Source organism: Cydia splendana, chromosome Z, assembly GCF_910591565.1.
Source record: "Cydia splendana chromosome Z, ilCydSple1.2, whole genome shotgun sequence".
Taxonomy (NCBI): Eukaryota; Metazoa; Arthropoda; class Insecta; order Lepidoptera; family Tortricidae; genus Cydia; species Cydia splendana.
The window spans coordinates 10921116-10936790 of NC_085987.1; the positions used below are offsets into that span (position 1 = coordinate 10921116).

The following is a 15675-nucleotide window of genomic DNA, read 5'->3' on the forward strand; positions in this document are numbered from 1 at the left end:
TTTGATCAATCCGGCCGGATCCGGCCGGATTTTGCCACAATCCGGCCGGATCCGGCCGGACCGGATCCGGTTAGGTATAAGGATATGAAAGTTAATTAAATTACATATTTTTCAAGTTTTATGCGTTATACGAGGAAAAAAGTGTCATATCATGTCAATCTCAAATAAAATTTAAAATCTAAGTCATTTATTAATTTTATTATATGTAAATTCACATGCATTCTGATCAAATTTACGTTTACAATAAAATTATAAATTTGATTAGATTCCAAAGCCTGTTAATGGGATAATTATGGGATGGGAATTGGAACTTTTTGAAAGGACAAGTTTTCGTAACTGTTCTAGGATGGAATTATTTGTAACGCTGACATCCATTCTAGTAACTAAACATATTTTACTTTTAATCAAAATTATATGAAATGCGCTCCAATATTATCTTGCTTTCATTTATTATCCGTGGAAATAGTTTTATAGCCTAAATCACAAATAAAGAAATAATTCATGAATAAATATTTGGGGACAATCTTATACAGATCGACCTACTCGTAGCCCCAAACCAAGCAAAGCTTGTACACGTATAGTATATTGATAAATACATGCTTATTGTATACATAGAAAACACCCATGACTCGGGAACAAATATCTGTGTTCATCACACAAATAAATACCCTTACCGGGATTCAAACCCAGGACCATCGGCTTCATAGGCAGAGTCACTGAATGGTCACTAGTCACACTAGTGTCACTACCCACTAGGCCAGACCGGTCGTTACAAATGCCTTCCATGACATATCGTCATCCTTTAATTTGTACTTATACGTATTTAAGTAATCGTCGTATCGTGCCATTCGTGCCACCCACATGAAAGAAGAGGAAATCCTCTTCTGTTCTCAATCATCATCATATTAAATAACTTCTTATTTTACTAAATCTTGACTTTTTCATTCGTTCTTTATTCTGTTTAACTTCTTTCTTCCATCCGTCGCCTTTATCTCACCTAAAACGCACAGTGGGTGCTGTGTGCGCTCTTTTTTTCTATTTTCTCGGATCCGGTCCGGATCCGGTGATTTTAACCGGATCCGGTAGCTCCTAAAATGTGCCGGATCCGGCCGGATTACCGGATCCGCCGGACCGGATTGCAATCCCTATGAACAATACATTAATAATCGTAAAAGGAACTTACATTACAAAAGTTAATAACCTTCCGCTAAAGTTTACAATGAGCATGTACTAGCAATTGGTGAGAAATTCCGCATGACACTGCTTTCTACTGTTCTAGATAAAGTCGTTACCGCAAAATATCCGTGAGGTGAAGTGCTAACCATTGTTGGGCGTGCCAACTCCAACCACAACTTTGCTTCTATATGGTTTTCTGGGGTTCAAACTGCTAATATTTAGGACATGGTCTGGATTGTTTAACATAAAGGATTATAATAGTAACATGTTGCTATTAAAAACACCCATAAATTTATTTACTTAAACAATATGCCCTAGAATGTCAGCAAAAGAAATAATTTCATTACACAAACGGGTCGGGTTGTTTTTACCTTTAATTGAATTAAAGGTAAAAACAATGAAATTATATCGCGGTAGAAGGTGTAATAAAATATGTGTACAAAACGCGAGAGTTTAAAGTGTTAGAAATAATTTCGATATCGTTTCTAGTAGTCCTAATCACTGGGGCAATACAGCAAACCAGAGACTCGCTAACAATAAAACTTTTAATGTGCAGCCATAAATAAACTAAGTAATAAAACATTGAATTCGGTTCGGTTGTAACTAATCTTCTCTCGCCAGTTTAATTATCTTAAAGATAAAATGGATCAGATACCAATCATTACTACCAGGAGCTGGATGGATTTCGTTAACGACTCTCCCGATCAAACTACGTAACTACAACCGCCACATTTCTCCTCTCGGGGGATATTTTCCATAAGAATGTAGAGTACTTAATTCGCCAGTAACTGGCCACTTTAAGTAACTGGCCGCCCTAAAAATGAATTATATTCACCTATAAATAGAATTCATTTTATTATAAGGTTTTAATAACTTATTACTAAAATGAATTATATTTATAGGTGAATAGAATTCATTTTTGGTTTGGGGTGGCCAGTTACTAAAAGTGGCCAGTTACTGGCGAATTACCCTATGTTGGTATTGTCTATTACGTCTAATATGGGTCTCACTATATTGGACAATTTAAATAACAAAATAACGCCAGGTAATAAGGACTAACTATATAGATAGAGCGTTTAAAAATTACTAAGTTAGCGGGTGGAAAGGTAAGAATGAACTAACGGCTAAACTCTGGAAAGCTCTTCGATATAAGTGGAACTGATGCTCTCCAATAGTTCGCCCCGAGCTGAGCTGTGAGGAAACCAGTGGGCGATGGAGTCATCACATCTCTACGTCTGAATATAATATTACTGGTAGGATTTTCTAATGACTTCGTAAGTTATTATGCGGAATGGAAATTAATGAACATGTTTCCTCCTTTTCTACAACCCAAATGTCCCAGAAAAATAGCAGCACATGATAATTTTTGGAATATATTCGTGGATCTCTCGACAGTTTATAACTGCTAAAAATTATGGAAATATGCGCTTGCGGAATGCCGAGGTATTTGTCACATCTCCGAAATTGAACAAAAATGTTAATTTGGCAAGTCGGTCAAAGAGCTTTATGTCTTCAATTTATTGCGCTGTTATACAGTAAATTGTGGTTTTTACACGTTATCTGTTCATCTAGTGCCAACCGCAGCATCCACTTAATTTCCATCGTTTATACTATAATAACGGTTAAGTAGGAAATCTAACCCTACATTGTGCATCAAATCACGTGTATTTTTAATATTGCATAATGTTAATATTACATAAACTACAGCTAAGCTGATGGGAAACGAAAAAAACACCTACCTACATGTAGGTACTCAACCGTGCTGGGGACTGGGCCTAGTATCTCAGCGCAAGCATCTCGGGTAGGTAAGTACTAGTCAGCGTGGGCAACGTAAATAAACCACGACGGGTTTCAAATGGTCCTTTTCTCGTACAGTGCTTAGAAAATGGCGTTAGAGCGAGGAACAATATCGCCCGCGGCGCTCGCGCATTGCAGACCAATGTTGAGGCAAAACGGAAAAATAAAAGGAGTTCGCATTGAAATGGTTCCTATCGCCTCTCGGTTTGGTCGCTTCCCCTTTATCCGCAGCTGATCGCGCTAGACAATGCGATGGTGGGCACTGGAGGCGCGGGCGCCGGGAGCGGACCGCGCGGGGCGGGGGTGCGCATGACCGCTGAGGGCGCAACGACCTTGCGCGCACATTCCGCCCGCTCTTTTGAAGGCTCCGCGTCCCCTATGTCGCGCTATCTAACCACGCGATATTCCTAGGGCGGATAACTCGACTAATAAAACAAACCTTCTTTCAAGCACTATTACTATACAGTCGTGTCACATAATCAGTATTTAATTTCGCTTTTCAATGCCATTACGTAACACAACTTAAATATACACATACGTCGACTTTTTGAGTTCAATGTTAGCATACGCCCACTAACGAAAATCAGATGAAACTAGGCCAATAACCTTTGAAACATGCAGCAAACAATCTCGACAAACAAAGACTAAGTTTACTATTAAGCAATTTTCTCAGTGTTTCCTTCCTTCAGACGACGTAACTGCTGTGTCTATATGTTTATAAACGAGGTTAGTCTTGGTTTTTAAATTTCATTCCATTTTTTAATTGAATAATTTGAATATTATTTGGGTGACAACAACAATATTCGAATGTTACTTTAGGTGGCAGCACCTAGCCACCTAAAGTAAGTTGAAACGGCAAACAATTATACACCTATTTGAAGACTAACGGCATCGAATGGGTAACGGAGATTTGACCAAATTATCGGAAACCGCTTGAATTGGGAATTACACTAAATACCGTGCCGATGCGCGCTCGACGCGAAGTGCTAAACTGACAAAACATGTATTAAGGAAATACAATCGGGGGCAATTTAAAAATAAATTATAATTTAACCTATGCGTTTTAATTATGGGATGCACATTTGCTTGGATTGCTCCTTCCTTTTATCACTCTTGTAATCTGATTTAAATCCGACCGCCAATTCGTCCTAACACATTGTGTAACTATTTATAACTATGTTAAGAGCAAATATTAGTAATCTATTGCATTACAATGTAGGTATATCTACATTTAAATTTCCAGCGTTATGTAAATCACATAAATGTAAATATGGTTCTTTTAAGGCCAGCGCAAACCGGCGGAGCGCAGCGCAGATCACCGAAGAGGATTTACGCCGCGCAGCGCACACCGGCAAGGTAAAATCCCCCGCGATACCCGGAGCGCCCGCCAGCCCGAGCGCTGGCGGCCGGCGCACCAAGGACCACTTAGGCGCAGGCCGGGAGATGCCGCGGCATGCCGCCGCGTGTACTCTATCACAAGGGATTAGTGACTAGTGTGCACGAGTTCTCCTCTTCTCGTCCCGGCGCGGCGCACTCGGGAGGCCTCGGCGCATGCCGGGGGATGCCGCGGCATGCCGGCGCCTACCGCCGCGGTATCCTCTAGCGTGCTCCTCGATGCCGCGGAGTAACAATCCTCCGTGATGCTCCGAGGTCGGTCTCAATTTCTCAAAGCATTTAAATTTATACCTGAAGGTAATTGAAATAAGGAAGAAAATACATTGATAATTTTAAAGTGATCTGCGCTGCGCTCCGCCGGTTTGCGCAGGCCTTTATGGTCAATCAATATACCTACAAAACATAATTTCAATGTATCCCATAAACATAAGTATTCAATAGAAACATAATACTAGCCATTTCAATGTATTGCATTAACTACAAAATAAACAAAATTGTAAAGTATCGTGAATAGAAACGCGAGGATTATAGCATAAAAGCCTATCACTTTATTTATATACCAGCGGCAAGATCACTGACACCGCGAGTCGTGACCGGTACAATATTAAACAGGCATACCAATTTCTTATTAGGTGGGTACAGAATTAACTTTTTGTGCTTCGCTGTGACATTGCTAGTTTTCCTTTCAAACGTAGGTACTGTAGCTTACTGTCGGTCAATAGTGAGGTGTAACACCGGGCAAGATTACCTACTGGCAAAAAATGACGAAAGTTTCGAGTACTTTTGGCACATTCAGTTTTGTGAAAAGCATACTTGCAACTGAGTTTTACGTTACAAGTTTACGAGAAACTTTATTAAATCTACTGCTCTTTTTATATAGAGCAATTTTTAACCGACTTCTAAAAAGGCGGATTTTATCAATTCGACCATATTTTTTTTGTATGTAATGTATGTAATGTTGTTACCTCAGAACTCTTGTCATTTCTGGAGCAATTTGGAAAATTGTTGTTTTGTTTGAATGTGCACATATTTATAGTCCCAAGTTGATCCCGTTTTTTGTTCACTCTGTATGAAACGTTCAAACTATTCTTTAAAGGTTGTACATCTGCCGTAGGTCTACCGTTTAGCTGAGGCGATTGGTAAAGAGCGTTTATGATCGACTAATAATAGTTATCAATACTTGTCAACTATGTAGTCTAAGATTAAGATTCGATTCTAAGATTCTATTAATATTTTACGTTCATCTAATTTATGCCTTAGATGCTTAAAATTTATATATAATTTTCTATTTATTCAATAGCCACCATCATAATTAATCCATGCGCTCCAAATATTACCTAGATATTCGCTTGTTTTTTATTATAAACTGACAACTAAGTAAAAGTTGAACAATATCGTAAACGAACTTTAAAAGACCAGTTGATGTGAGAGGCGGCAAATTACTCTTTTTGGGAGAGATGACTATCCTAGTTCTCGAAATGATGTAGCGGCGCGCGATACCATCGCGCCGGTGTGTGTTCACGCTCAAACATGGAGCTAGCCCGTTAATGTCTCGCCAAATAACAAACGTACACTTTACTGTTTCTTCTAATCTCGCAGAGCCATCGAAAAATGTTTATATTTTTGAGTCGCAGTTAACTTTTAATACTTAACACTAATTATAAGTACGTGTGTATATATTTTAGTCGATCTATAAGGCCAATCAACAACAAAACTTTATGCTGTTTATTATTTGCTACATAATCATAATTGTATAATTACTCACAAGTAATTTTTTTTATCTACACACATGTCATTAGTGCTCTATAATGCGTTCAGAAACCGTAGGAAATGACAAGCTTTATTACAACCAATTTTACTATGAGAATTTTCTTATCTGTGGTAGTAGGAAAATTTGTACTTTAATGTACATAACGTTATAGATTTTTGTAGGTTATGAGTTTAAATTTGGAACAGCAGTCAAAACTCAAGTAGGTCTCTATTCTAGTATCCATAGATATTAAAACAGTTATCGATACGAAACGTCAATTTAGTATGTTTTTTAAATATAAACCGCACGATATTTGATCACGAGTGACATGAGAATAGGGACTTCATTCTTTTGTCTAGGAATTTAAAAAAACTACGGATGTGTGACATGCGTAAAAAAGTTTTCATTCACCGCCAATTGACTTACAGTTTATCTTTTAGTTAGTTTTATTTTAAGTATGTGTTTAGATAAAGTAGTGTATGTAACTGTACATAATTAGGCATTAAAACACTCGTGTGATCCTATTAAGAAACTCACTAACGTTCGTTTCTTAAACCCACACTCGTATTTTAATGCCTCTCATTATGTAGCAGTCACATAAACTACTATTTAAATATTGAATGCGTAGTATTGTGTAGGTACGTTGAACTTGCACATAATACTTTAGACATCAACGCGTTTAGCTGTGAAATTATTCTTTGATCTGCGTTTCGTAAAATAATTTTGTCTGGATCCGCATTTTACATGTGAAGAAGGATAATAATTACTCAGCACACTTATATAACGTTAGAATGTGTTCATGGCCTTAGCACTCATCTCAAAACAACCGCGAAATGACTACGATGATGAACATAATTTGACGCAAACTCAAGATCAGGAGACTGGAACCCTCGCCGTTAAAATAGGTATTCTCGTGTGTTCAATGCGTTCACGCATCAAGATTTCTTAGCGGGATTTTCGTCACGCAGTTAAACGGCCAAATCGGCACGTGAACATTCCGAAACTCCCAATTTCATTGCTAAGACAATGCCGCTTTCTATCGGTGATTACTTTTTAATAGAATAACTATAGAAAGTGCTGTTAAAGCAATAACGTGACACCAAAGTGACTTATTTAGATGATAATTGATGCCGCCAGCGGTTCCGTTTAACTCCCATTGATGATGATTTCTCTCTATCAGCGGCATATCGTATTGTGGTAACTACAACACTGCGAGCTTAAGTATGTATTTTTTTGTTTGTTAATAACATTCTATACTTTATATAAGCTGTCATCAACTGGGGAATTTAACGCGGTAATATCGAATGTGAGACCGCGTCCAAATTTTACAGTTTTACATATACAGGATGATTCATGAACCGTGAGCAGGACTAATCCTGCACACTCAGTAACTGATAATTGATCGATCACCGTCGTATTTAGGAGAAACAACCACACTTTTTCCTATTTTTTAACTTTTTGGTGAGAGCTAATTTAATTCTCAACAATCATGGTTACCCTACAGGACCTAATTAATAAACATAAAACCTCTTTAACCGTAATTGCATTTTGATTACGAAGAAAATAAACTGTCAAACTTGAGTGAGATACGAGTTTTCAAAAGTAAGTGATGACAGTGATGACATTCAATTTGACACAGAATATCGGTAGTTTAGTATTCTAATTTTAGGTTGACCATGCATGTCGTAAAAAAATTAATAACTTTTTTTTTCAACACGACTAGAAAATTAACGTTAACCTCACTAATACTGATACGAAACAGTTGCTTATAATTAACGATATGCGCAGTGTTAGTCCTGCTCACGTCTCCTGAATCACCCTGTATAGTTTGACAATTTGAGTGTGCAAGTGACGTAACCATATTTTCAAAGACGTGCTGTGATATCATATGTATGCATTTCTCCTGTGTTAGAACTTCCTTTATGGCATCTTCTGGTGATTTTATCTCAAGATAGGAACTATCGGTATGTTAACACGAGTAGGTTACGTTTCGATGAGATTCCTCACAGCTTCGACTCACAATCGGCCGAGGCGGGAGAGGGACGGGGGGTCGCCGACCGCAGTGCACGACGTCCCCACGATTATTATATAATAAAAAATAATAGATGCGGCTTCGGACTCGGTCGGCGCCGGAGATTGCAAGGGCCGGCGTCGTGACGTACCACTAGCGCCTCCCTCCCGACCTGGACCAGATTATCTACACGTAACTCTGTTCTCTAGTGGGTAAGAACTCGTTTGCCACAACACATCTAAAACTCTTTCTGTAGCGCAATGTAACGTATATCAGCCGCGATTTTAGGCGAACATTGATAGCCGGCATGGTTTATTCGTTACGTTATGGTAAAAATTAAGCTGTAAACCAAGACTTAACCAAACAAAATTTGTCTCGGGTGCGAAAGCCGAAAGACGACCTTTTAGACAGAGGTAAAATGAATAAAGACTCTGGTTACAAGAAACTGCAAAGACCGATGGTATTTGTAAGCTCTAATTGGCGATCATGTGATCATTTTCGTAGAACGCACCAATGTCGCCGGAGGAACTGTTAAATTTAGCTATTTAATAATTTTAATTTAAAATCCATCGGTTATAGAAAGCTTTGCATATGGTAAATTGCGGGACATCACATCACACAAGTCAGAATTTCTTAAGTACCTATGTTAGAAGCTCTCTAAAAATCAAAAATAGGTTCTGAAGACATCTTCTCTTGTACAGGTTTTCTGTAAAAACTCAACTTGTGAATATACGTCACAGATGATTAGGTACCCGAAACAAAAGTATAACGGAGCCTGCGCCGCCTACCTCCCGTTCCGCCTCATTTGCATCTCAAAATAAAAACGGTTATGCTCTCTTACGTCACAATACTATTAGCTTACGTAATAGCCGTATTGAAATTAATCTGCTCATTTCATTCACGGTCGTGTTTGATATAATGTTTGACGGGCCATTTGCTATGCGATGACTGCTGGTTCGATTGGGCACCGCGATAGGCTTTGTCGGTCACATTATCTATAGGTTGTCGGCTCTATTTTTATTGTACGCTATAAGTCATCTTGTATATCGATCTGTCACTGTTATTTGTGCACCGCAAGATTATAGTCAGTAAATCAGGACGGAGATATTTTTGTAATGAATTTTAAATTTTTCATTGATTCATTGTAGGTAAGTACATTTTAACTATAATAGGTATAAAAGTTTAGACTCTGACCACGATAGCTTTGCAAAAACTTGACAGTAAGAACGCATACATATCGCAATAAAGCTCCATAAGTACTTTACGTAGCACTTGGCATGACTCTAATAACTGTTGGTAAAATGCGTATCAATATATTTTTTGTTAAGTAAGAATGAGTAGGTAATCGATTTATTTGAAAGAGAAACTTCTTTATCAAAGGTAAGAATTAAAGTTTTTTTGTCATTATGTCTTTTTGTCAAATGCCCGAAAGTAAATACATCTAGATCTCTTTACAAACAATTAATAGAAATAGGAAGCTTCTAACAAATATGTCGAAACAAACGACCACCGGGCAAATCTCGGTCATGTCACACGGTCTACGTGCGAAATTGTCCGTCAAACAATGTCATGCGAACTCGTTCGCTAGCTGAGGCTTCAGTTGTGTATCGGCAGGGTCAGTGGCCGCCACGCTCCACCGGCGGCGGTGATGGGCGCGGGAAGAACTGGGTCGACAGAGACCGAGGGTGGCGCGCTCATGCCGGTGACGCCACGCGCCACTAACTCCCCCTCCCCCACACAGCCGGATGCACCGAGGATGCGACTTCACATTGACACGGCATTGACATACTAAAATACAAAAATACGTCTCAAATGCCACTTAGGAGTTTTGTATCCACTATACAAGCCAATATGGTATGCGTGGTGACAGGTTTATATTATTAATAAGCTTTAGCATATCATCGCATTGGGTTGACACTCAAACTTGATAATTGATTTCGTATGGAGAAATGCGGGTAGAGTGACAAGTCCTATGCGCACAAAGTATCTAAAATATATTTACACAGGGCGCTATGAAGAGCGTGTGTGTCGCTTTTAATAAGGCAAATGATAGTGGACCAGTAGTGGACCTTAAGAGCTACCGATTCGACCCGTATGAATGTTCAGCGTAAATTAATGGTTACGATAAAATCATCGATTTTGAGTTCTTCGTGATCCGTGTTAACCAAACTTTATTTAACAAATTTTTGTGTGTAAGTCGAATATGCCCTAATAAAATTATAGTCGAGACCAAAATCTACAATGATGGTTATTATTGTATTGTATCAAATTGGTACATTTTATGGACTTTCGTTTGATGTAGTTATAGTAAACGTGATACTCTGTAAAAACCGTCAGTAAAGTTTATCAGTGAAGAACTGTGTTTAGTTTTAAATATTATCATCTTACACCTACAAAGTCCTAACTAAAAGTAACAACTCGAGTTGATAGTAGATTAACACATATTTTATCCTAAATGAATTTATTTTATCATATCACGTCAGATATGAGAGGGACATTAGGGACAGCCCTTAGAGCATATGCTCTAAGGGGACAGCCATATGCCAGTATGGTCAAAGAATCCGGGGCACCGTACCAAAGACGCGCCCACGGCTGGTGTGCGTTACCGACGCCTACAGCTGTCTGTCAACGACTACAGCGGAATGTCGAAAATATTGTGTAACTGTTCTTTTAAGTTCAGTCGCGACTGAGAGATGCGCCGATAGAACTCCGAGCTTCTTAACACTTCGTCGCCAGATGATATCGAGTCACTCTACGAATCTAAAATGCAGTACCGGCTTGATAGTTGGATTTACTCGTCGGACATCGCTATCAACTTTGATCTTGTATTTCCGGTTCTGGCGTGGTTAAGAGCCGTAAGTAAGTATATGATTTTTCTCATGTGCGACTTTTTTCTTAAGTGTGCGTCAATGTCGTGAACTCGTAATGTGGGAAGCTTCTGATTACAAAATGGTTTTTAATTAATCGTAGAGGCACATCTCGTGCTTGCAGACAACAGCTCACAACATACGAGTATTCAATCTATGTTACTTCTCGTTTAACAGCATTGACATAGATATACATATGTCAATGTTTAACAGCAGTTTGCAACATAAAAATATGTCCGCCTCAATTATGTTATGGTATACAAATCAATGATCAATGTTCTTCGGCTCGGTCACGTCGGTTTTCTATTAGTCGTTTCTTTGCCTCGACTTATTGTGTTATAAAGCATATGTTTTGTTCTTTTAGCTGACATGAATATTGAAATACTGTCGAGCGAATTACACGGTCTATTGTGCGGATACAGCGCCGCCGCACGTGACTGGCGGCCCATGCAATGATCCCCGGCGACCCGCAATCAAGTGTACGACTGCCGCGAATTATGCGCAAGTATTAACCCCGTTCCTATTATTACGAACCAGCTTGCCTGTCCTATTAGATTTTACGTTATCTACAAAGCTTTGAATTTAATTAGGCCGATTGGTATTAATAAGTTGTTGATTAAAAGAATCGGTCGATTAATTGATTAGGATTACATTTGTCACAAGTCATTTTAAAATTGGACTAAAAATATTGAATTGATTACTTTGCCTAAACTTTAAATTCGTCGAACTAAACGAATCAAATAAAACACCCATAATTGTGAGTGTGCCATTATGACATCTCAACTGTGTGATAGATAGTACAAACATATTTGGACATACCTTCCATGTGAAACTGTCGTTACAAGGAATTAAACTTCCCACTCAGCTCACACTCTGAACGAACTTATGAATACAGACGGACAGTTGGAAACCGGCCCTAAATGTACAGATTATCCCACCGGTCGGCAGTTCGGCGGTGATGTCACTACGCACGCCTGCTGCCGCCTGCCTACGTCAAGAGGGTATTATAACTGTACCGGGGACGTTTAACGAGCTACAGTGATTCTTAAATAAAATGTAAGACATTATGGAATTGTAGGACGACGGGTCGGAACACAGTCGGTGCAGAGAGGGCACTGGGTCGGGGGAAAGTAGTGGGGCTTGCGCGGTGCATGCAACGCATAGCCGCGTACCACTCGCGCTGCCTTTCTACGGCGGCTAGGATACTCCGTCCGTATTGCTGACGCGGTTTGGGGTCAAAACAATGGTATGCCTGGTTGATTCCTTGCCGCTGGCGTTTGTATCGCCTGACGTTGCTTCCCTGGGGATATTTAACACTCACATCTAAGAGATCATCGGAGTGGAATAAAGCGTTAACGAAATCGAAAATACATAGAAATTGAATATGTATAGGTACTAGCTTTTTACTGCTGATTGCATTCATTCACATCACATGGGTACGACGAATATGAAAGTAAAGCAAACGGAGTGATATAAGAAATTATCAGGTAAGTAAATATAATTCCCGGTTTTTATCCCTATTCAAGTATTCACCCCGCCATCCCTGTCGGTTGACGGTACCTTCACTTTTAGTCCGGTGGCCGGCTGCATGAAACAAACCTCATCAAAAAATAGAATATACCTACCCTGTAGAGGTACCTGACATTTAGTAGCTTCCAACGCACTTGGTCGGCCTAGGCTTAACCTGGCAGATTTTGTACAAATGGCAAAAACGTTGGACAAAAATTCATCAAAAAAAACCTCATCGAAAAATAGAATGAAACTTGTATGGTAGGATACCTGACCTTGAGGACAGTAAAAAAAAATTGGTCGGCCTCACCTTAGCCTGGCAGTTTTTGCAGTCCGACCAGATTTATTGGGTCACGTGAGAGCTACAATTTACCTCATCGAAAAATAGAATGAAACAAACGGATTATAATAGCTAAAATAAGCCTGTTGACGTATGTCTTGGTCGGCCTCACCTTAACCTGGCAGTTTTTGCAGTCCGACCAAATTTATAAAAAAATCATCAAAAAATTTTTATCGAAAAATCGTATGAAACTGGTATGGTACGATGGCTGCCTTTGAGGACAGTAAAAAAAAAGTGGTCGGCCAAATCCTGTGTTGGCAGATTCCTGTGTCCGACCAATTTTGTGGTACCACGTGAGAGCTACAATTTTACCTCATCGAAAAATAGAATGAAACAAACGGATTATAATAGCTAAAATAAGCCTGTTGACGTGTGTCTTGGTCGGCCTCACCTTAACCTGGCAGTTTTTGCAGTCCGACCAAATTTATAAAAAAATAATCAAAAATTTTTTTATCGAAAAATCGTATGAAACTTGTATGGTACGATAGCTGCCTTTGAGGACAGTAAAAAAAAAAGTGGTCGGCCAAATCCTGTGTTGGCAGGTTCCTGTGTCCGACCAATTTTGTGGTACCACGTGAGAGCTACAATTTACCTCATCGAAAAATAGAATGTAACAAACGGATTATAATACCTAAAATAAACCTGTTGACGTATGGCTTGGTCGGCCTCACCGTAGCCTGGCAGTTTTTGCAGTCCGACCAAATTTGTGGTACCACGTGACAGCTACAATTTACCTCATCGAAAATAGGATGAAAAAAAAACCGGATTATAATAGCTAAAATAAACCTGTTGACGTATGGCTTGTTACGGACGGCTTTCATAAATTCAATGTGGCAGTGTGCGGCAGAATCCACTTGCATCAAATTTGATGCAACACATTGTGGCTGGACATTAAGAGATGAAATGTATAAGATCAAATGGTTTGAAGGACACATAACGCCTTTGCGAGTCTAAGAAATAACAATAGATAAGTCGGAGTCTGGGGAAAGTTCGTCAGACTTCGACTCCGAAGATGATTATGATTAACAGTAATTATTAACAATAAAAGGGTTATTCCCACTAGTTACCACCAAGTTTTGACATCTGATTTGACAGTGACAGCAACTCCACTATGGAGGCGCCACCTGGCGTGATAAAATGTCAGTTATGCCTCCTCATTCTATCTGTAGTGGAAAAGTAGGATATACGATTCAAAACTTGTCAAAAATCGATGAAAACCTTTTTATTTTTGACATCTGTGAGACATCATCTCAACGTAAGTGTTACTCTGAAACCACGTCAGTAGTTAGAAAACGTTATTTAGATATTAGATAGATTTATGAATAAAATTTGAACTGAATGTTTTCTTTTTTTTTAAAGCCCTCTAAGACCTCCATGGACTCATTTACTTATGACTTTTTTCAGTTAGCATTATTAAGTTCAAGCTGCGAAGAAACCATATTTTCAATATAGAAATTATTATTCTTTATAAATGTGGTCGGACTGCAAAAACTGCCTGGCTAAGGTGAGGCCGACCAAGACATACGTCAACAGGCTTATTTTAGCTATTATAATCCGTTTGTTTCATTCTATTTTTCGATGAGGTAAAATTGTAGCTCTCACGTGGTACCACAAAATTGGTCGGACACAGGAACCTGCCAACACAGGATTTGGCCGACCACTTTTTTTTTACTGTCCTCAAAGGCAGCTATTGTACCATACAAGTTTCATACGATTTTGCGATAAAAAAATTTGATGATTTTTGTATAAATTTGGTCGGACTGCAAAAACTGCCAGGTTAAGGTGAGGCCGACCGAGACATACGTCAACAGGCTTATTTTAGCTATTATAATCCGTTTGTTTCATTCTATTTTTCGATGAGGTAAATTGTAGCTCTCCCGTGGTACCACAAAATTGGTCGGACACAGGAACCTGCCAACACAGGATTTGGCCAACCACTTTTTTTTACTGTCCTCAAAGGCAGCTATCGTACCATACAAGTTTCATACGATTTTTCGATAAAAAATTTTTGATGTTTTTTTTATAAATTTGGTCGGACTGCAAAAACTGCCAGGTTAAGGTGAGGCCGACCAAGACATACGTCAACAGGCTTATTTTAGCTATTATAATCCGTTTGTTTCATTCTATTTTTCGATGAGGTAAAATTGTAGCTCTCACGTGGTACCACAAAATTGGTCGGACACAGGAACCTGCCAACACAGGATTTGGCCGACCACTTTTTTTTTACTGTCCTCAAAGGCAGCCATCGTACCATACCAGTTTCATACGATTTTTCGATAAAAAAATTTTGATGATTTTTTTATAAATTTGGTCGGACTGCAAAAACTGCCAGGTTAAGGTGAGGCCGACCAAGACATACGTCAACAGGCTTATTTTAGCTATTATAATCCGTTTGTTTCATTCTATTTTTCGATGAGGTAAATTGTAGCTCTCACGTGACCCAATAAATCTGGTCGGACTGCAAAAACTGCCAGGCTAAGGTGAGGCCGACCAATTTTTTTTTACTGTCCTCAAGGTCAGGTATCCTACCATACAAGTTTCATTCTATTTTTCGATGAGGTTTTTTTTGATGAATTTTTGTCCAACGTTTTTGCCATTTGTACAAAATCTGCCAGGTTAAGCCTAGGCCGACCAAGTGCGTTGGAAGCTACTAAATGTCAGGTACCTCTACAGGGTAGGTATATTCTATTTTTTGATGAGGTTTGTTTCATGCAGCCGGCCACCGGACTATTTTCTCTCTTTGTAAAGTTAAACTGTGTACTTATTTAAGTTGGTACACCTACCTAGTTCTACCTAGCAGCAATTTAAAAAATCCGACAAGGTGCGTGTC

At 39.0% G+C, this 15675-nt stretch overlaps 1 protein-coding gene across 1 annotated transcript in view; it reads right to left on the reverse strand.

Moving 5' to 3' along the window:
* LOC134804200 (uncharacterized) overlaps window positions 1–15675 on the reverse strand; it is a 78685-nt gene that overhangs the window by 49947 nt on the left and 13063 nt on the right. The window lies entirely within an intron of this gene.